This window comes from Dermacentor andersoni, chromosome 4 (assembly GCF_023375885.2).
Source record: "Dermacentor andersoni chromosome 4, qqDerAnde1_hic_scaffold, whole genome shotgun sequence".
In the NCBI taxonomy this organism is placed as follows: domain Eukaryota; kingdom Metazoa; phylum Arthropoda; class Arachnida; order Ixodida; family Ixodidae; genus Dermacentor; species Dermacentor andersoni.
In genome coordinates this window covers 192,293,752-192,316,291 of record NC_092817.1, presented here as the reverse complement: position 1 = coordinate 192,316,291, position 22,540 = coordinate 192,293,752, and the positions used below count along the sequence as shown (strand labels likewise).

General features: G+C 45.9%; 1 long non-coding RNA gene across 5 annotated transcripts; it reads right to left on the bottom strand.

The window, feature by feature from the left end:
- Positions 1-2,374: 2,374 nt before the first annotated feature.
- On the bottom strand, positions 2,375-6,139 carry LOC129384727 (uncharacterized). 5 transcript variants are annotated; one of them, XR_011893989.1, is made up of 6 exons: positions 4,725-6,135; positions 4,519-4,588; positions 4,364-4,455; positions 4,132-4,290; positions 3,409-3,568; positions 2,375-2,589 (listed from the first exon to the last, which is right to left on the bottom strand). It is a non-coding gene; the product is annotated as an uncharacterized lncRNA (long non-coding RNA). The 5 variants fall into 5 exon arrangements; XR_011893990.1 differs by having other exon boundaries at positions 4,526-4,588; XR_008612383.2 differs by having other exon boundaries at positions 4,132-4,237; positions 4,364-4,588; positions 4,725-6,139.
- Between the last annotated feature and the right edge of the window lie 16,401 nt (positions 6,140-22,540).

The window sequence follows — 22,540 nt, the reverse complement described above, 5'->3', positions numbered from 1 at the left end:
TAGCGGCACGACGCCGTCACCCATGATGGCGGCCAGTTCGAGCGTTGCGAGACAGTCACACAGTAGCGAGGACGATTTACGAAGAGTCACGCACGAACCACTACGCCAGCTCGGAGGTATTTAAAGCCCTTCACCAGCAAGCCATAGAAAGAACCAAGCAATGGAGCTTGCACTGGACGCAGCAGTAGGATGGCAGACATTCGTGCACTCCCGCCATAGGTGGCGAATTGGTGGCGCCTCAGTGGCTGGTGTCCTCAGGGTGGGCAACACACTGCGTTTATGATGTCCATCGTGAGGATAGAGAGGGCGCTAGGAGTAATATCGGGTTTAATCTCTCGTACAAACAGGCGGGTACAGTAGTAGAGCAGCAGCTCCCGAGTTTATTTTATGCGGACCACATTGTGTTGCTAGCTAACAAGCAAAGTGATTTCCAACGTCTGGCTAATATCTGTGGACAGGAAGGCAACTATTTAGGTCTGAAATTTAGTGTTAGAAAATCAGGTGTTATGGTATTCAATGAAAACAGTGAACAGACAGTGGAGATACAGGGCCAGGAAATACCTCAGGTAACAGAACATAAACACCTTGGTATGGGGCTCTTGCATTGCCCAGGGGGCGCTGCGAAAAAGGTGCTAAAAAGCGCCCTCTGTCCTAAAATGGGTCGTACCAAGCTCGGTCGTCTGCTTCGGAAAGCACGTTTACAATATGGACCCGCCACTTTCGGTTGTGTTGTATCACGGCCTGCAGCGAATATCGGGCGCCGATGATTTTTTCTGGAGTGGCACGCTGCGTAAAGGCAAGGAATTATGCAGTGCCGAATACGTGTATGCCGTTCAAGAATTAAGCGGCGAAGTTTTAGCGCGGTGTCAATCGCAAGTGAAGCGAGTCGCGTACGAAGTGGAACTTCAGGTAAGGTTTGCACGCTGCTAGATTCAGGCGCACAAACGCGAGGAAATGCTTGCTATAAATGAATCCACAGCAGCGATAAGCAGACATCGTGTACGGAACTGCTCGAGCACACGGCGGTACGCGCCGCGACGGCAGCGGTCTTTCAGCATGCCGCGATGTACGAACTGCTCGAGCGCACGATCGTACGCGCCGCGACGGCAGCGGTCTTTCGACATGCCGCGAAACGGCGGGTCTCCTGCAATCTTTGTTGACTGCATGCCGCGCCTGCGTTGTAGTAGCGGCCATCTGTCCCTTTTAGTAATTGGTAATAACTGATGCAATGCATATGAGCTCGCACGTACGTGCGAATCGCGCAGCGCGAGCTCGTGCGCTGCTCGCTTGATGTAGCTTTTAATGACAACGCTCGAAAATCGATCTGCTGTAATCAATACTATCTTGCTGCGCTGTCTCAACATGCTGGCTTGAGGTCAAGTATGAGCACATTTAACTCGATCTCTAATCTGTGCTGCTCGTAGTGGGGTAGTGAATTATCACCGAATCAACCCGGCCATTTGTGGTCATTTGCACACTTCACCACTTCGCACCGGGTTTCGAATCGTGAATCACCAGCCATGCCTGCTGCTATGTCGGTCTGCCGTCGGGACTGTAGGTGCAAAACACCGAATTTTAGAACGCAGATCTATAATCAAGCAAGCTTCAAGACAGGTGAAGCAGTCAGCATGGCGCGAAGTTTCGCTTACCCAGCGCGATGAACTGCAGTTATACAGCGCGCCCGACGCTCCGCTTCGTGAGGCCTTGAAGGGAAACGATAGAATCGGATGTTGAGATTCAGGCCTTCTTGTTTATGGGAGCCCACGACGCATCAGTATCGACGGTGACGCTTTTTCGATGCTGAGCTAGGTCCCTCCGGATCGGCGTCGCCGATTCCTTCTGCTTCCAGCATTACGTCCCACGGCACACGCCCAAGCAACAAAAAGACCGTGGCAAAAAGTCGGCCCGACGTCTCCGGCCGACTGCAAAACGGTTGGCCCGACCTCGGCAACCGAGGGCGGCCCAGCTTTGGGGATTGACATTGGCCTAACGTCGGCCGATCGTCGGCAATCGATGTAGGCCCGACCACTGTGGCCGACTTGGCCGACGGCGTCCCATACGAGGGCCTACCAAGGCTTTAGGTACGTAGTCAGTCGGCCAGCCGTAGGGCCATTCTATTTGGCCAACGCAGCCGAGCGCATACCACACGCGGGCCAGCCATGGCCCTGACGACAATAATGGTCGGCATTGCACCGGCCCGGTGCTGAAAGCCGACGTTGCTTTTGACGCCCCGAATAATCGTAGCTTTTGGATCATGCATTTACAACAGCATGCGCATCATGCATCATGCTTGTGTGGTGGCCGGCATAGAAGTAGCACACGAAAGCGAACGCTTTTTTGTACTTTTCATGCCACATAAATGCCAGGCAAAAGATTCTGATACAGGTCTTTATTTCTTGTAATTGTATATGTACACCGACACGTTCACAAGTTTCAAACACTAGTTCATATTTGGTGGGCTTGAAGCAGGGTCACGGCGCCTTCTTTCATTCCGGCCTCCATCCCTGTCAGCTGCTCCAACCAACCAGCGTTTTGCGACTCCAGCCACTGATGCTAGTGAAGCGTCAGGGAACGTGCTCCTCACAGATGCTGCAAAAAAGCGGCACATATAAGAAAGCTGCCCCCGCTTTATAGTTCAGTTGGTGAGTCGCATTCCATTTGAAGAAGTGAAACAATCAAAAAGATCATAAGTCAGATATTCACGAAACATTAAAGAAACGACAACAAAGCAATATTAGGGACGTGCAAATCAGTATCGAAGCTGTCAGGAAGAGTGGCTGGACGACACAAATCGTGTAAGTACCGGATAGTTGGTAATTTATATGTCGTTAGCAATAGGGGGAACTGAACACGGAACCATAGCAAAACACGCATACACAGTGGCTACTGTGTCTATTGGTAGCGCGGCTTTTTACACCACGATCGGTTTTGTTGCTTCCCGTGAGCACTGCATGAAACAGCCAAGTTGAAACGCTGAGACAAAGAACGCGCCGGAGCCCGGAGCGCGCCAAGCGGCACAAGGAGGTGAATAGGTAAATGTCTGGAGAGGCAAGAGGGGAAGCTTATGGCATGATACATATACTTGCTGACATGATGGCAACGATTATAGGTCTATGTTTTGCAGAAAACAGTTAGCATACATGGGTTAAAGCAGAAACAGCATATACAGCATATATTATATGGTGAAGCAAAACAAACTCCTCAAAAGCAGTGGCAAAATATGGACGCCGCAAGTAGAACTCACTTATTACGGCATTATTTTATTAAAGAAAATGCTAATACTGGACGCAGCAAGATGCAATAAGCAGCAGCTTGTTTGAATGAAGAAAAAAAAAAAACTAAGCATGCAGTTGGTACCGATGTTCGCAACGTGCACTAGAAAGCTGATTGTTATGCCATATTTCTTACTTATATTCGTGATGGCCATGAGCTTCACGAAGGCGTGCTTCCTCCCCTGCGACCCTTTCCAGCTGAACTGCAGTGCAGCTTCATTTGTAAGTATGCCCTGCAGAAGAGTGCTCACGGCATGACCGGTGTCCGTTCCTCCGTATCTGGAAAAAAAGTTCACCTGCACGAACCAGCGCATGTAGAGTTAAACCAGACATCCAAATACGTGGTTATCGCGGTCTGTAAAAAGTAATGGTCAGGATAAGAAATATGATCGCTCTCGTTTTAAATGTTTTAACCACATAAAACAAATATATCTAGAAACAACGTTCTATGACAGAACGGCATATGGCTGCGGTATTGTATGAATGGCAAAATGAAAATAAACCAAAAATTAAACATGAATAGATAGTTTCTCTAAATAGAAAACACAGCATGCCACTCACCATCTGTTCCATGCGGGAATCTGAAGCTAAATATTCCTCTAAGATACGCTTTAGAGCCGCCCAAGGAAACATGAGGACAGGAAGGATAGGTTTATCGACTTTGGTCGGAATATCAGTGAAAAAAAAAACCATCCAAGCAGCTCGATAAATGAATACAACACATAGTTGCACAAACAAAATAGCACGCAGACTGCCACGAGACAAATGTATAGGTATACATAACGTCGAGACCGCGGTGACAAAGTATTACACGTAAACTACGAAAATGCAACAAAAGAAAAATTGAGGAAGAACTTACATATGGGCTATCCGCAGGGTTTCACATACGTGTCTTCTTGTCTGATGTTCCTAGATCTACTCTAGTCCACATGCGGTGAAGCGCGCCACACACAATCCATTCTTACCTGCAATGCACCAGACGTATATCATACAGGTATTTACAGTTATGTTTTTTCATCTGTGGGAAGGAACGAAAGCAACATCTAATTAATTATGACTTTTCCGCAATAATAACCAGACAAGCGTCTTACCCAATTTCTTCCCGAATGGTGATAACAGTTCCGAGCGTAGCAGGTCATTCGCACACTGTGCTTCAATTTAAGCAGTGTCGTTCCAGTGTTTCCTAGAGAAAAATTAACGAGAATACAAGACGAAAAAATAATATTAGAAATATATACATACGTACGTCTCACATTTCCCTGTCCCAACTCTCGAACGCTTGATCCGTTCTCATGTAAAGCCTCTTTTTTTTTTTCCTGTCAGAAAAAATAAGCCCGAAAGACAAGGAGTTTATAATACGTTGCAAAACCATTTACACAATACAAAGCGACCTTTGTTCACTTGAAAAAGACAGTCATGCATTACACAACGTGAAATTAAAATGCCACTTACGAGTACGCATATCTTGAACGGCGAGATACGGCGGCTCCACTGCATGTAAAGGGCTTGCGCTGTTCTTGTCCATGTCACTTTTGTGTAGCTTGCGTTTATATGCGCAGTCCATGATAACAGAAATGCACCAACTAGTCTACCATGAGACGCGGAACGAGCTGGCATCCAGAGCTAGCATTTGGCGGCAACTCACGCACCCGCGCCATTTGGCGGGAACTCGCCTGCGCCCCTGCAAGCAAGCGGCGTTGGCCTGACGAAGAAAAATAGACAGCAAGGAAAGTCCCGTTTCGCTTTCTCGCCCCGTCCTCGCTGGTGGGAGCTGATGCTGACAGAGAGAATCGCCCGTCCCTGCTTTCCAAGAACCTCTTCATTCCTTCTGGGAGAGGGAGAGGCGACAGCCCAAGACGACCTCGGTTCCCCACACTTTTCCTTTTTTTTTCGTTTTTCAGGCGCTTCCTGTGAGCGCGTTGCCGTTTCCTTTTGGTGTGTGTGCTGTGCACGTGCGTGCGTGCGTGTGTGTAATGAAAATCTGCGTTCTATATTTTGCAGGGATTGGTAGCGCTATACGAATATGTATATACCTTATGTGAACAATAATTTTGACTTCTTCAACGTGTCGAACAGTACTTTGGGTGCTATGTACGTTAGCATGTAGGTTCTGTTTTCTTGTTTGGGAGTATTGTACAAATATCGTATAATCTTGATTGGTTTCCTTTTGTACTTGCTCAGTATTGTATACCTGTTATTACCGGGTGCAATTGTCTTTGTTTTAAAAGTGTCGCTGTGAAGGCTCTGCCAAGCGAAAGGGGGCTGCGGCTTTGTCAATCTGTATCTGACAGCTTTTTCTGCGCCTCTGCTGTCTGTACCTTTACAAGGCAGAAATAAATAATTTGAATTTTAATAAGTATTTATCGTCAAAGCATCACGTCTATATGTGCACGAAGTTCGATAGATGCATGCATGCATACACAGTCAATACGCTTTCCAGAGAGCTTTGCACGAAAATGGTAGATATGCTTCACAGGAGACGGCGCTTGAAAAAACACTCATGATATACCATGAATTTATTAATTCTTAACTGCTTGATTGTTGAACGTCATTAGTTAATTGAGCGAAAATTGGAAGAATTTGATCTAACTCTAGTTCTTCCCAATCAAATCCACGTCGACAGCAGAAATGCTCTATTTTATGATTTACATTGATTGGCATGCAGCCTTAATTATTCTTAGACGAATCGACAATAGCTAGAAAAATTGCAGATTTTGACATCTCTTCACAATTCGCCTTCGTATAATCGCTTCTTTCACCCTCCCCAGTGAAAACATTCAACTGAAATGTTTCCTAGAACTGTACAGTCCACGAGTCGCCTGCGCTTAGTTCGTTTGACGATTTTTTCTGTACTGCGACAGGGCCGTTTACAATTAACGCGCCGTTCGCGAACAATTTTGCTTGACTCTTTCTGCAGTTCAGATGACGATTACGAGAACTGTCTAATGCAATATCCACTTGATTAAATTTTGTTCCCCGTTAAATAGTTATTTTCTCGATAGTTTAACTACAAAAGAAGAAAGCAATAATGAACGACACAATAGTGTTGCAAACATATCCGTTTTTGAAGTATTGAAATCTTGTGCTTTTTGGTAAAGCAAATGTAATACTTACGCGATATGTCTTCTTCTTGCCACTTGCACACTGGTCTCCACGTACTCTTGCTATCATAATAGTGGTCGTTGCATGCGCACCCGCATATATGGCGAAAATAAATTTGATTCTGATTTCATTATTCACTCTAATTACTAGAGTTCTATCAGTCCAGAACAAAACACAGAACCATCCTTTAGCCGGAAGGTGATCTAACTGCCAGATGAACTGTCACTGACGTCTGTATATGATGGTTGCTGTTTTTCCCCGTGTGATGAACCGCCGTCATCGCTTTTGTATAGCTGGTATATATTCCGTCATTATATATATTCGTCCTTCAACATTTGTTACGCAAAAGCAACAACAACAAAAAATTGCTGCCTCTCACTTCTTCAAAGGACTGCGCAGCCTGTCGGAACGCACTGGCGCGTGTGAACGCATGGCCTGAAGGTTCAATTTCAAAGTGTTGTTCAATTGCTGCCTGAACCACTCGTGAAGACCTTTCGTGCCCCGTTACTTTATTATGCTAGCTTTTCTTGTGACCGATGACAAGACATAAAATTTTGCGGCCTCTGCAAGACTAAGCTGCATCAACACAGCTTCTTAAATATACGAATTGGCTCAGCGGCTGTCGGACAGTGTGCATGGTCCCTTGTGGCACGTCACTAAAGAACCAATTAAACGCTTAGCGTATATGCACAAAATGATGCGACCACTAATATAACATGAGAGGGGACTTTCGGTCTCACAAAAAAACGATATATATATATATATATATATATATATATATATATATATATATATATATATATATATATATATATATATATATATATATATATATATATATATATATATATATATATATATGATATATGATATATGATATATATATATATAGCATGATGCATGATGCATGCGCATCATGCATCATGCTTGTGTGGTGGCCGGCATAGAAGTACCACACGAAAGCGAACGCTTTTTTGTACTTTTCATGCCACATAAATGCCAGGCAAAAGATTCTGATACAGGTCTTTATTTCTTGTAATTGTATATGTACACCGACACGTTCACAAGTTTCAAACACTAGTTCATATTTGGTGGGCTTGAAGCAGGGTCACGGCGCCTTCTTGATACCTGATAATATTTTTTTCACTGGCCTCTTTCTATAAGAAGGACGAACATTCTAGGCAGCGAAAAAAGTACGAGACATATTTCGTCCTGGGGTAAATCTTTTATTCATAATATTCATTCCCAGAAAATATGATACAATGAAACGTTGATGCTTAAAAGCAAAACTTAAAGTTAAAGCGTTTTCAGATGACTGAGAAAGCGTAAGTCTTTATACGAGTTTGGTTTAAATGCGCAACGCAGTAAACAAATCCTTTAATGTAGTTTGCACCTATGATATTTCTTTCTTGTTCTTGGCTTTAAGTTGGTTGCACTAAAATTGGCCATATGCCGCCGGATATGTTACATATTGCATACCATTAAGGCATATGCACATCACTAGTGCCTTTTCTAGGGATGTGTCATCGCTCATCTCAGCGTTTTCCTGCTGACGGCCGCATATGAGGAGCCTTGTTTCCCCCCAGACACTGCATGACCTTATAAGGTCGCTTAGCGCTATCTGAAAAAAAAAAAAATTCTTTATACGCAAAGTATAATACTTTAGAGATGAAAATATGTTTCCTTTAGGCTAAATGTGTTTAAACTAGTACCTCTTGCTTTTTCAGTGCTTTAACATTGATTGCACTTCCGAGATTTCTCCTACTGACTGCTCTTAAAATGTTGCGGTCCGGAAGTTTTTAGAATTTGGGGATATGGGAAAAATGGTCAAATCACCGCATTAATGAGAGCATGCATTGCAAGCCTGCTTCTGAAGCGACGAATGAAGGCTCAGAAAATTTCAGTATTTTTGATAAGATCAGAAGGAACATTTTCAATTTTGTTCATTTTTATCAATCCTACTTCCAAACATTTATTTGCTTTCAAATGGGACCTGAAAAACAAAATAACGATGTGCAAAACGCAATTAGGTGAGTCACATAGCTGCAACTGATATTATTCCATTATACTCTTGATAAAAATAAAGTTTAAAAGTTCGAAGACAAGTGGCAACGCTTTTGATAGAAGCTTTCATTATAGAAGCAAAAATGAGCTATAAAAACGCAGTTACGCTTAATTCTAAACCCAATGGATATGGAAATTCTGACAAGAATGGCATTCTACGTGAACTTATCACACGTGAAATTTCACTGTGGACATAGACATGTTTGCAGCTGGAAATCAAGAGCTGCAACGGGCAGAGTACATTCGTGTTCATCGAACACAGTCACACTTCCTCTTTTTAAAGCTAAAAATGTAAAATATGCAGAGCTACACAAGATAGATACCCTAATGCAGAGTGCAATTGAGGTTACAAATTAAGTAGCGCGTGTGGTTGCAACCTCGCATGCAGCGCTTCGGAGATGCAGGTTACTGTCAGTCGACAAATAGCTCACAAAATTATGAATTTTCACATTATAGGCCGCAGTATACTATGAGCGGCATACGCGGCAACTACACGGCATACACGGCACACCACATCGATGCGTCACTAACAGAGTTCTAAACCATGAGAAGAAGCACAGAGCAAAATGCAGTGACAACTCCAAGCTCGCCACCCTTGCCCGAGGCGAAATGGCAGCGGGCACAGAGAGAACGGTGAGTTGGCGAAGATAAATTAAAAACAATAGAAATGGTGTGAATTTGGTACTTCAGCGCAATTAGCTGAACAATTCAGAAAAATCCAACAGCCCGGTGTTAAAACTTGTTAAACAAGCACGATGATGACTGCTATCTATTTCGATCAACGCTTCTGCTCGCTTTTCAATAAATTCACCATTACGGCAAATTTTGCACCACACATCATACAAGCACATACCGGAAATCATGACCAATTGGCAGTCAGCCGCTATTTAACAAAAGCGAACCATGAGTATTGTTCTTACCTGTATATTTAAATCGTCCATGAATAGCAGGTGAGGGACCGCTACATATATCCATTATCCATATGGCGCTGCAGCCGTCAGACCGCGGTGGATTCTCTCTCGTAAACTCTCGTAAACTCGGCACAGTGCACAATGTCTGCAGACACCACCGGCGTTGTACGCCATGAAGGTCTGTAGAAGTGAGCGTGGCGATACTATGGCGATACACACCAACTCTGACAATTAGACCGGAAGCTCTGCGCTGCAATGAACGAACGTCGCTCGTGGCAGTCCGCCGGAAAATCCACACGAAAAATGGCCGGGTGCAGTCTTCAAAACACCACGGTCTCCTTCAGCCCCCCCCCCCCCCCCCCCCCCCCCCCAAGAAAAGTTTCGCATTCACCGCAGGGCAGTGAGAAGACACACAGCGTTGTTTTCCCTCGCCCACGCTCCGCGCAGATCCCGTGATATAAAACGGATCCGCTATTCGGATTTTTTATATGGGTGATGGAAAGTTCCCACGCGAGCGCTCTGCGGGATGTTAAGCGTGTAATTTGCGTTTCTCACGCGTACGCGGCTCGCTCACGCTCGCACAAGACAGAACCATGGCAGGCAGTCTTGTCCTCATGCTTGCACAAAGGAATGTCACGCTTATTTTCGGTCACGGGTGCCTGAAACGTCATCCGCGCCTCACTTACATGCGCGTCACGCTAAAACTCACAGTTTAGCGTGAAATTAAGCGTGGATTTTTTTTTTTTAGTGTATACTGAGGTGTTTGTGTTCTTTTACTCGAGGTATTTCCTGGCCCTGTATTGATACTGTCTGTTCACTGTTTTCATTGAGTACTGTTTACCATAAAAGCTGATTTCCTAACACTAAATTTCAAATGTTAAATTCTCACCTTCATGTGCACATATATTCTACAGGCGTTGCATAACACTCCGCTTGTTAGCTAGCAACACAATGTCGTCCGCATAAAACGAACCTGGAAGCTACTGCTCTACTATTTTAACCGCCTGTTTGTATGAGAGATAAAACCCAAAATTGCTTCCCTCTAGCGCCCTTTTCATACTTACCATGTACATCACAAACAGCAGTCCCTAGTTGATATCAACTTGCTTCTCGCTCCTCATCCCTCCCCATTCAACGCAAACTGTATTTTCTAGGTAGGTCTCTGTCAAAAGCTATATAAAGTCGTTGCCTATGCCTTCCAGAATATCCCACAAAATTTTGTGGTCTACGTTGTCATACGCTCCGGTAATATCTAAAAAAGCCACATAAAACAGTCTCCTCTCTTTGGATATTTCAATACACTGAATAAGAACAAATAAGTTATCATCCAGACGCCTATTCTGAACCCGTTCTGAAGTTCTCCCATACCATTCTCTGCCCATGTTTGCACTTGTAATTTAATTACCTGTATTGCTAACATGTATATTGCCGATATAATGGTCAACGGTCTATATGGGTGAATTCAATTCTTTTCTCCGTTATCTTTATACATTAAATTCATTCTACTTTGTCTCCGGCTGTCTGGTATTCGCCTATCTTGTAAGCCTTTTTCTACTGCTTCCCACAGAGCTTCCTTACTTTTTGATCCTAGTTCACTAATCAGCCTAACGGGAACCTCGCCTAACCCTATGGCTGTGCGCTTTAGAATTTTCTCTGGTTCTCGTTAACGCTCTTCTTCTTTAAAACTACTTCATCATTGCCTTGGAATGATTTGGTCGTTATTTTTCGGATGTAATTTAATGTCGCATCCCCTTCCATTTTTTTTTTATCTTAGTCTAGGACATGCTGTTGTGTTCTAGACTTTCTGCTTAATAAGTTTGTGTGTTTTCAAAATATTCTAGGCGCGGCCTTCTTTTTCTCACGTATTTCCGACAACCAACGTTCACTTTCACCTTTGAACTTTGCTTGAACCAGTATTATAACAATAGATTTTTTTTTCTTCCGGTATACTTCTAATTTTCTGTCTACTTCAACCTGTGGCAACTGCACTTTCTATGCCTGCTTATGTTCTCGTAATGCTTTCTGTCGTTCATCGATCGCTTCGGGTATCACGCTGTTCCACCAGCTTTTTTGACTTCCTTTTTGTTTTCCAACAAACGTGTTGCTTCTCCTTCCTAATTTCTCTCGTCATTACATTTAGAAGCTCATTGTATTCCCACTTTTTGCTTGGCCATTTGCCGTGTTCTTTCTCGACTCCCGCGGCTATATTTGTTGTTTGTTAAGCGTACAAATTTGGACTGGCCATTCTTCGCTCCGTGCTCTCCTTCACAACTACATATCCCATTTTCAAAATGGTGCGTTTATGGCCAGTCCTTGTGTTACTACAGTCTTACTCGCCAATGGCTCAACTTATCTCAACTGATCTGAACTTATCATAAATATCTTCCGTCATCAGACAGTAACCAATAGTCGATTGCCTATTTCCAACTTCCCATCTGATCTGACCATCAGATTTACGGCCCGTAATTACGATAACGAGGTTACGTTGCTCACAAAGGTCCAGCAATAACTTCCTGTTGTTGTCGGTATAAACGTCTGGATCCTGTATGTGGGCATTCATGTCACCTAACAGGGTAATTTCGGCATTATTTCCGAAAACGCCTAATATCAGCACTTAGGCATTCCGCTAAGCCTTGGTTCTTCTCTCTGCAATGTTTTCTCGTTCATAAATACGTTAAGCCCAGCCAAGTTTTATTTCCACTCATTGTGCCTGAAAACCAAAGATGCCCTTGACACTTTGAATATGCTTTTTCCCATTTGAACATTCCGGCCCCCCTCCCTTTCCTTTCGATTTAGTTCTGTTGCAACCTTCCCAAACATAATTCTCAATGACTGGTGCATCTTTTAAGTCTCTAAGGTGCGTTTTTTATAACCGCATACACCCCGATTTGTTCTCTATTTAACTGCTCCTCAATTTAAAAGCGCTTTTCCTTTCTTCTGGCGCCCTGCATGTTTATGCAGCCTATTGCATGGCGAGCTCGCTTTTTTTTTTCCGCCTTTCTCTGTGGTACTAATCTGAGGTACCGCCACCTACCGGCCGTGGCCACTCAGACAGACCCAAATGGCAGCTAGAAAAGGGCTTTGACTTTCAGTTTCCGCGTAACAGAATTATGTTTTCCCGCATACTCGATTTGCAATCCGAAGTTATCATGTCTGAAGCTTGTGCTTAAGTTGTATTTTACGCATTTTCTGACAATTTACCCTCAAAGATTTATTTAGTTCCATAAGGCTCTTGCGCTTGGCGGGGGCCATGTATGCTGCACTTCCGTATACATGCGTGCCCGCGTTACGTACGTCGCTTGTGGTGTTAGTGGTGGTTGGTTTCTGAGTAACGTCGTCTAACATCGGCAATCGTTTCGTTGTACATCCACTTTCACAGGGTGCAATGGAGGAGGCCTTTTTTTTTTTCTAAGAATACTGCAGGGAACCTGCTGAGAAATATGCGCACAAAGCCACAAACGTGCGAAACCCGCGCACAGCGTAGGCAGAATGTAGCTGTGATACCTTACGTTCACACACTATCCCACAATTTGGAAAAGGTGGCTCAGCGTTACGAGTGTTCGCTGCTCCCCATAAGCTGTAAAAGCTTTGTAGAATGACCGACCCGGAAGCAAGCCAGTAACGTGACTGCGGCATAAAGCACAGGCCGCCTTTTATTGAATACGCATAAGGGGTAGTCTATGAAATTCTTTTAAGGTGCGGAATAGTGTACATTGGCCATACTGGGAGATGTGTTAATGATAGGTTAAGGAAGCACGCAAACAATGTAAAAAAATCCGCGTGAAGGAAAAGATTTCGAAGGTTTTCTGGCAAGTCATTGTCTGACTTGCCGGGACTGTTCGCCCGACCTTGTAAACACTTTCGTTATTAAGAAAAGTAAAACTCGTGTTATACGGGAAATCGCAGAATCTTAACCGATTTCTAGAAGTGAACTTGAACTTTATTTCCATCATCGATGGAGGAGAGGAAAAAAAAGCTGTGTAAGCATGGGGATGTGTCAACATGGCATCCATCACGCTGTCAGACAAATAGTTGGCATATTTACGAATGCGCAGATGATTACACCGGGCTCGGACAGCATGTATATATTCGTGATTCATTCACAATAAATGTTTTTGGAAGTTCAGCACCCATCCTTGTCCTCTCGTCTCCATCCGTGTCTTCTTGCGCTACCGCCTTTTCAAATTCTTAGGATATATCACGCACTTTCCACTGTGTGTTTTGCGGGGCAAGGAGTAGTATACGCGCGCCGGCGCGTTTCGGCGGCAGGAAGCCCGCTCCTCTCCCCAGCCCCGCTGTAACATGATCGCCGCCTGCACGGCATGAATGGTCCCCGCCTGCTCTCGCGCGACGTGTTGGTGGGGAGAGTGAGGGGGCTGTGTTCGTCTTAACATTCGGGGTCGCGGAAACCAGGCGGTTCGCTTGCCGCCGAACTCACAACTTTCTTTACCAGTGATCCAACAAGAAGCTGAAAAAGAAAGAAAAAAAAGGCCAGAACAAGTTTCGTCCCCTCAGGCTCCGGAGAAAAGCATTCCGTCCGCAAGCAGCAGCGCGAGTTCGAAAAGAAAGGAGACTTCACAGTCTCGAGCAGCGCCGCGCCGTCCGTCACGAATCACCCGAAGAAGATAATAATTATGGGGTTTTAACGTGCCAAAACCACTTTCTGATTATGAGGCACGCCGTAGTGGAGGACTCCGGAAATTTCGACCACCTGGGGATCTTTAACGTGCACCTAAATCTAAGCACACGGGTGTTTTCGCATTTCGCCACCATCGAAATGCGGCCGCCATGGCCGGGGCACATGCTCAGTCTGAAGGATTAGACTGAATTGCGCGCAGCCAGTGGCACATAGCGAATGATAAATCATGAATGTGAACATAAAGCACTATTCCATTAAGAGGTCGGTGTGCTGTAGATATACATATGAGCCGAAATCATACGTGTTAGATTTTTTATGAAGGAACGTATTTTTTGTTGCACCGAAGAGAAACGCGCTTACTGCGAGGATACAGTTGTCTGTTATGTATGAGTGCCTAACAGAGCGCTTGCCAGCCCAACTGGAACACCGGAAAGCGGCGTGCCGAGTGTCAAATCGGCAGCCCGCACCATGAGGGAAAACCTTGCATTGCTATTTGAAAATCGCCCACGCGGAAATTATGCGAGAAAACCTGGGCGAGCGCGAAGTGCTGCTGCAGAAGCGTGCAACAGAGAAAGTCTTGCTGGGACGCACTCGTAAAAAGGGATCCTCGAGCCTTTGGCAAACCATTTCTTGAAAGAAGAAACAAAAATTTAGAGAATGGGTAGTGGGACTCGGTGCCGTAGCAGATGAATTGCGCCGTCGTAGCAGCCAAATCATTTCTACTAAAAGGAAGAAAAGATTGGCTGAGAAGATTTCGAGATTGTGTTGCTGTAGGTGCAACACCGAAGTTATACTATTGATGCATTTACGTTACACAGTCCCGTAGCAAAGCAGGAACAGAAAACCCCTGGCGCTCCCCAGTCATCTGCAAAATGAAGACATCAGCACTTTTATTAGGGGAAGTTAATTCTTAGTATGTCGCATAACGTTTGCTTGGGCTATTTGGCTCATGGGAAACATCATGGCGTGAAAGACGAGGACACAGGGCTCATTCTGTTTCTAGTCCTCTTTTTTTCTTGCGCCACTGTTTTTTTGTTTCCAGCGGTTTCCACATAATATGCATTTTCCTAACCGTAGTTCTATTCTTGGTTCAATACAATTCGCGTTCGCCTTTTGGCAAATGCTCAGCGTGCGTTCAGTGTTATCACCTCGTCGCGCATGTTCTTCCGAAATATTAAATTGTGAATTCATATCTGACCAATTCATTTTGAGTAAACAATATATCTGCGCCAGCTGTAGTAAATAGATGTTTAACTAGTTTTCTGACACTTTCCTTACGTCAAATATCCAAAAGAGGAGGATACGAATAGTCTTGCCGTGATAAATGAAATATAAAAAATTCACTGTGGAGCAAGGCCTGCATTAGTTTTTCTGTTTGGGAATGAAAGCATCACCGCTCGGTACTGCCTGCTGAGCGGAATTCAAGGACTCCTAGCTCCACAGTCTGTAATAATTCGCATAAGTTAACTTCAGGCTGAGCATACGTATGTTCTGGTGCACTTGTCGTTCACACGAGTGAAAGCGCTATTAGTTGATGCATAAAGGAGCTTGAGGGAGGCAAAGAAAGATGCCAAGCATCGTAAAACGCGTCTCTTTTTAGTGGTGGCTGAATGCAGTGGGTGGGGAAGGCGCTTCTGTGTTGCAGCTCTTGGCGCGGAGGCGGAGAGTCCGGGTGGAAGAGGGGGGTGACATTTCTGGAGAGGAGACGCTTGTGGGAGGGAGTAGGAGGAAAACTAGCAGTGCAGCGAACGTGGCAGCGCGCCGAGGGCAGCGCTAACAGAGCGATGCGATGTCTGGTCGCACTAACCGCTTCAGCGCTCCGCCCCAGAGATTCGTCGGCGCTCTATGATGGCATCTCGGAGGCCATGTTTAGGGCGGTAGGTACAAGTTTAATTTAGTGACGTTTGCTTTGTTAAACCCCAAATATTTATAGAAGTTTAGTGTTTAAATTACAGTAAAAAAGAATTAGCGAAAATTCATAATATATACCACAGCCCACGTGAAATTCCGCATGTTTACAGAATTAATCCTTGCAAGCATCCCGAGAATTTCCCTTAAAGAAGCATGGCCGGTTAATTCACATATTTACGCGTACGACGAGTTTCATATTGCTTCAGAAAACGGTCCCACACACATATATCGCTGTTTCTGAACGCATTGCGCTATAATGCAGCTGTGTATATATGTAATAGTCACGAAAAGTATAAATTATGTAAGCATAACAATGTATTACCTTCACCTATAACAAATTTCCCTAGTGAGAATTTTATAAGTATAGACCGACAGACAGGAATTGATATAAAAATTAAATTATGCTACTCATCGGCCTCGGGCGTTGGTCCGACGCGTTGCCATCGTACCGAGCCGGCGACCAACTGGCGGGTCGGGAGTCAGTCTGACAGAGAGGTTGGCAAGACGCCCTCTGCCGACTGCCCGCCGGTAAAGGCGGCGGCCGTTGTCATACCGACCTCTCGCCAACCTTCGCTGGCCAATATAGTCGTTTGACGATCATTTCCCGACGATCGGCCAAGCAGCGGCAGTTGGCCAAGGTTGCTTGGGCGGAGAGTCCGTTTTCGTTAAACTATAGGCTGCGACCAGCTCGCAGCGTGGTCGACGTGGTCTGTGAGAAGTTACGAGCCTTTTCGCACTCGCAACAGGGCAGAAAAAAGTGCGAATCGACGCAAAACTCGGCCTAGAAACGTGCTTCGCCACAGCCAGGGCTCAATACGACCCAAGCTGGTACGACCCAGACGTCGTTTCCCGCGCCGCCACCAGGCGCCGCTACTATACGTCAAACTCCAGCGCAAGACGCCCATATGGATAAACGAAGGCAATAGATATATGGAAACACAGGAAAAGCAATAACAGTAAAGGGGAAGAGAAATTCAGCCATAATGAAGCACAGAGCGCTACGGGGATACAATAGGTACGAGGTCCTCCGAGGTATGTGGAAAGGTGTAATGGTTTCAGGACTTACTTTTGGAAATGCGGTTGTTTGCTTTAAACCAGGTGTACAATCGGGACTCGACGGGAACCAAAGGTCAGTGGGTCGCCTCGCATTGTGCGCTCACGGGAAGACAACAAATGAAGCTGTGCAGGGTGATATGGGCTGCACTAGTTTTGAAGTGAGGGAAGCTCGCAGTAAAATGGAGTATGCAGAGCGCCTGAGGAATATGGAAGAAAGTAAATGGGCTAGGAGAGTGTTCAGGTATCTGCACAGGAAAAACATTGATTCACAGTGGAGGAAAAGAACTAGGAAGCTTACCAGCAAGTATGCGGCCTGTAGGGTGGGCAACATATAGCAACAAAGAAGGTCAAGCGGAAAGTCAGAGAGGCTGAAATAATCTCATGGGTAGCGGCAATTATACCATCATCATTCATCAGCCCTTTCCCTCCCCGTCCCTTTTCCCCAGTGTAGAGTAGCAGGCCAGAGCAAATTATAGCTCAGGCCGACCTCTCTGCCTTCCTGCAAATAAATTTCTCTTTCTCTCTTGGTAGCGGCAATGGAAAAGAAACCTGCCTTGAGTAACCACTTAAGAGGAAAAAACGAAATCGGGAAAGAAACAATTTGTGATAACTCAAAGGGAAGCACATTACTTTTCAAAGTGAGATCGGGATGCCTTAGAACATGCACATATAAAGCGAGATATAAGAGGGAAGAAGAAGCATGTGCTTGTTGCAGTAAAACTAGGGAAACTATGGCTATAGAGCATGTTTTATTGTAATGTGAAGACGTCTACCCAGCGGTCGATTTGTGCACCACTGGTCTCCTTGAAGCCCTTGGGTTCAGCGAGAGAAGTGGAAAAGTAAACATGTCCGTAAAACGATTGGACGATTGGTGGAAGAAAAGTAGGGAAACGACAAAAAACGGAGACGTACAAAAGCGCAGTTCGCAATAGGGGATCAGAAAATTTGGTTGTGGAAGTTCATTGTGTTTATTTTTTAATTGTTTAACCTAGGTCAATGCCTAGCCTAGGTAGAATTTAATTGGACAGTATAATAGCAAGAGCTTGATAGCGCAAACCAAAGGGGACGCTCATAACATCCATCCACCCATCCTAAGCGAGATTAGAGTGTACTAGAATATGGCTCAGTGGGACGAGCGGCTGGGGCTATTGAATTTCTTACAATAATTATTGTAAGTAATTCTATGGCTGGGGCTGCGCATGCTTTGCGGTGTGGCTCGCGAAGACGAGAAATGCTGTGGCGGCGCTGCGATCGAACTGGATCAAGGTTGCGAGAGGTTGCGCCGTTGGAAACTGCTGGAGATTTTGCGCGGCGGGGTAGTTGTTCTTTATTCTATAGCGGGGACGTTCGTACTGCTTCACGCGCTGCTGTTTTCAATCATTTTATTGATTTTTAATGCTGCTCGGCATGCGCGTGCATGTGGCCGCAGTGTCGGCTTTCATTCTACTATGTTATTATACGGTCCCCTTTGGAAAACAAATATTTTTCTTGTTCTTGAAGCAGTATGTATCCCTCGTGTGTATTTTTGCAAATATAGTTTTTCATCAGTAGGTCTTGCGAAGCGCAGCCGGAATAAAAAAAACATAAACATCGTGCTTGCCGCTTCAAACAAATAAAACATATCGGCCCCATCCGGCTCCCTGTACTCAGATTTACGGGAAGTATTTTGATGGAAAAAAAAAAAAGAATATCTGTATTGCAACATGCAATTCATGTTTCCGGCTTCCTCGCGTAGCAGCAATCGGAATAATTGGCACTTTTTTTTATTATTATTGTTGCGGTCGGCACTCGGGAGCCGAAAACAGGTAGCGATTATATACGCTAAACTTTGGCCCGTAAGCCGTGTCAAATTTTATGTCCAGTCCATGCTTAACAACAAAACTCAGTGCCTTTCCACTCTTGAAGGATGACCAGCGAAGCTGTGTATGTGGGCATCTTAATGGAAAACTGCACCTCCGCCGCGGATCGGCCCGGTATTGTACTATCTTCGGGATCGGCGGCCACGTATGAATATGCGCTGTAAGGATTGGGAGGTCAATCCCACCACTCGTAACCAGTTGTCAAGATTGGAGTCGGGCATGAATTAGATGTTAGCTGGCCTATGCCGTCGTCCAATTTATCCACGCTGAGGACGTTGTTGAAGGGAAGGACTGCTTCTCATCGAGAACGAGGAATACGGGTTTATTTACAGTATCTATATAAGGACGTTGCAGTTCATCAGTCTAGCATGACTGCGAGGGAAAGTACACTGAGCAGCCTCACAACAGCGGCTTATAAACACTCGGTCCTCCTTCGGTCCCTAGGTGAGGGAAACGTTCGATCAGTATACGAGCCACCTTTGAGCGGGAGGGCTTCCGCACCGGTTTCACGGTCCGGAACACGCTTCCGCACCGCTTCACGGTCCCCAGCCGAGGTCAGACGGTCTTCGCAGAACTAGGGGCTTACGTCAGGAACGGTACGTGGGACGGGGCTACAAAATACGTTCCCCCGGGAACTCCCTTGCTCACGGCAGACCGGGTCGGCGGTGGCGTGTTCAGTCACAAAGCCTGATTCGTCGAACTCATCTCGGCTCCTGCGACGGAGAGTCGAGGACGCGGCATTGTCCTCCGCACACAGTAGACTTAGTGACGCCGTTTGGCTAGAGGGTGACGGTGGCTTTCCAGGAAAAGTCGACGCCACCCTCGCACCTGGCTGGCAAAACTTGCGCCTCAGCAGGCCGTTCTTAACAGCGCTTAACGCCTGAGTCACCTCCGCCGCGGGTACGTCAGTCTGGCATTGCACTATCTTCGGGATTTTTTCTGCATGCGGACGCGATAGTGGGGAAAGTAGCGCGTAACACATTCGCTGTTAAGTGGATATGGTGTTGCGCTGCTAAACTCGTGCTCACGTGTCCAAACCAGGTCGCGGAATCGGATTCGTAATTCTGCTTAGGCGCATGTTAAAGAACCCCAGGTGGTGAGAAATGAACAGGGTGCCTCATAAGCATATCGCCAGAGGTAAAACGCTAGAATTTGTTCAATTAAAAAAGAACAAGAAAAAAAAAAGGAATTCAGGTAACTGCGTCCTTTGGCTTCTTTCTGGGGATGTAAACGAAAGAAATGATTCTCTAGTCTGGTTACTGAGAAAAACATGTTACGCTTATCTTATATATCATACATTCAATGTAATGCCGTTGCCGACTGTACGTCCTCTCAACTAAGCAGCTTGTGCAATATAAACGGCTGCTTTCAGTTATCCGGTGCACTATCATAAGAACAATACCGAAGCATTTAAAGGAACGACATGCCTCACATACATGTAAACATATTTGTAGGCCTGCCGTGTTCGTCGAAGAAGATAAGTCTGGTATTACATTGAGCACCCAGTTTTAATGGGTTACAATCTTCCAGACATGGTGAGACTGTAAAAAAAAAAAAATTGTTTTCCTGGCCCGAATCAAGTTTGCAGATTTACAGGCTGTCCCAAAATGGGGCGTTTATATTGAATGACAGTGAGGAACTTGTTCACCAGAACCGATTAGCGCCCGTGCGTTAATTCTCTCAGAAACTGGTGCGCCTCTGCGCAACAGCCACGACTCTCACTCACAATAAGAGTCCTCACTTGCATCGGCCCCTCACCTTAGAGGTTTCAAAAGTGCTGTTATTCTTTACATTCGAACGCAAACGGCTATTCAATCATTTTTAATAGTGAATTCTGAAGTCGAATACGATCTGACTAGCAAATACCATTCGATTAGACTATATGTTTCTACTTCATTTCGCCTGCTGGCACGTTGAAGGAGATCGCCAGACAAGCCACGAAGATTACTTTGGTAAAGACTTCCCGGTCTCCCCGATTGAGTCTGCCAAATCGGGCGTCAGTGCCACGAGACGTTCATTTGAGGGATCGCCAGCCATTTGTGCGCAGGCGCGACTGAGAGCGGGTGTGAGAGAGAAAATCTGGGGGCTCTTTGAATATATGATTCTGCCTAGGCACTACGGAGGAGCTTTTTTAACACATTGTATGCGCTTGTCCCCTACATTCCGGCATAGCTCAGTGTGGCCGAGTTTGTTTACGCTCTGACGGTGGCTGCCGGCGCGGCAAAATAGGTGAAGCAGCGGGAACTGACGCCCGATTTGACGACCGCTGTGTTGAACTGACCGTGTCGCACCATGCGACTTTCCTGCTATATCAGTCGTGGCGGATCATAGCTTTCTCGCACCTTACGGCAATGTACCTTGTAAATAACATCACAGTTGTTTCTGTGGGAGCAGTAGCGACCGGGCCGCATATATTGAAAATGTAGAAGGCAGAGCGCCTTATTTAGCAACCACGGTTGAACGCAAGTGGCTGAAAAGTGCCGATGACGATGACTGACTCAGCACAAGCGCCGCAGCCACGCGAAAGTGAGCACGGAGGCCTCATTTGGTGATCGCTGTGTCTGAAGGGGCAAGGTTCTGACTGGTGTTGTATAAGTCGCGGGTCGCTTTTTTCGTCGCGACGATAGATTGGATGTTTTACAAGCACTTCTCCAGGAGAGCACCTGATGTTATAATAAAACAGGCGGCGCAAGATCTCGCGGACAGCCAACGGGTACGTAGCGGGGGGATCAAAGCTGGAAGCAGGCGGCCCGGGGGTTGGGGCTGCGGAGGCCGAAGCGTGCCAGCGTGCAAGGGGGCGTTCCCATAAAAATTGGCTGTCCGCGATGGCGGACATCCCATCTCATACGAGGCCTGCGCGTGCCTGCACGCGCAGGCCTCGGCGAGCCCCAACCCACGGACCAGTCCGGGTTAATATACGCGTCCGGATTCTAGCGTCGTTGTCCTGGGCCATAGAGGCGCCGCCAATAATGCGAATAATGACACGCCCTTACAATTAGTAAAACCAGGATTGAATAAACATAATTGCGTCCAGCCGCCAACTTGTGAAGTTCAGCACCACCGCGCCCCGCGACTTCTGCAACACCAGTCAGAACTTTGCCTCTCAAGGTACATCGGACAGACATTCTCGCGCCTGCGGCGCTGGTGCTGAGTCAGTCATCGTCACTGGCGCCTTTCAGCCACTTGCGCTCAACTGGCTTTGCACGAGCGCCGCAGGCGCGAGACAGTCTGTCTGCCACAGCGGACGCCAAATCGGGCGTCAGTGCCCGCTGCTTCACCTATTTTACCGTGCCGGCAGCCAGAGTCCAAGCGTAAACAAACGCCACCCGACTACACAATGCCGGCACGCCTAGGAACAAACCCCTACAATACGCGCGAAACCTCTTCCTTAGTGCCTAGGCAGAGTCATATATTCAAGAAGCAAAAGCCCCCAGATTTTCTCTCTCGGGCCCGCTCTTACTCGCGCTTGCGCACAAATGGCCGGCGATCCCTCAAGTGAACGTCTCGTTGCTTTTGCTGGCTGAATCAAGTTTATATAGGTCTCTATGGTTATATGCGGCAGCACAAACAACGTTAGGGTTTTGTTTGGACACCAATTAGTGGCCGATGCGCCACCAACGGATGTGAATTCAGGAATGGTTAAGATTATTCACATGTTCAAAGCGGCGCTTGCAAGGCGGAAGAACTCGCCACAACTCTCAAAATGTTAAGTTCCATAACCATAAA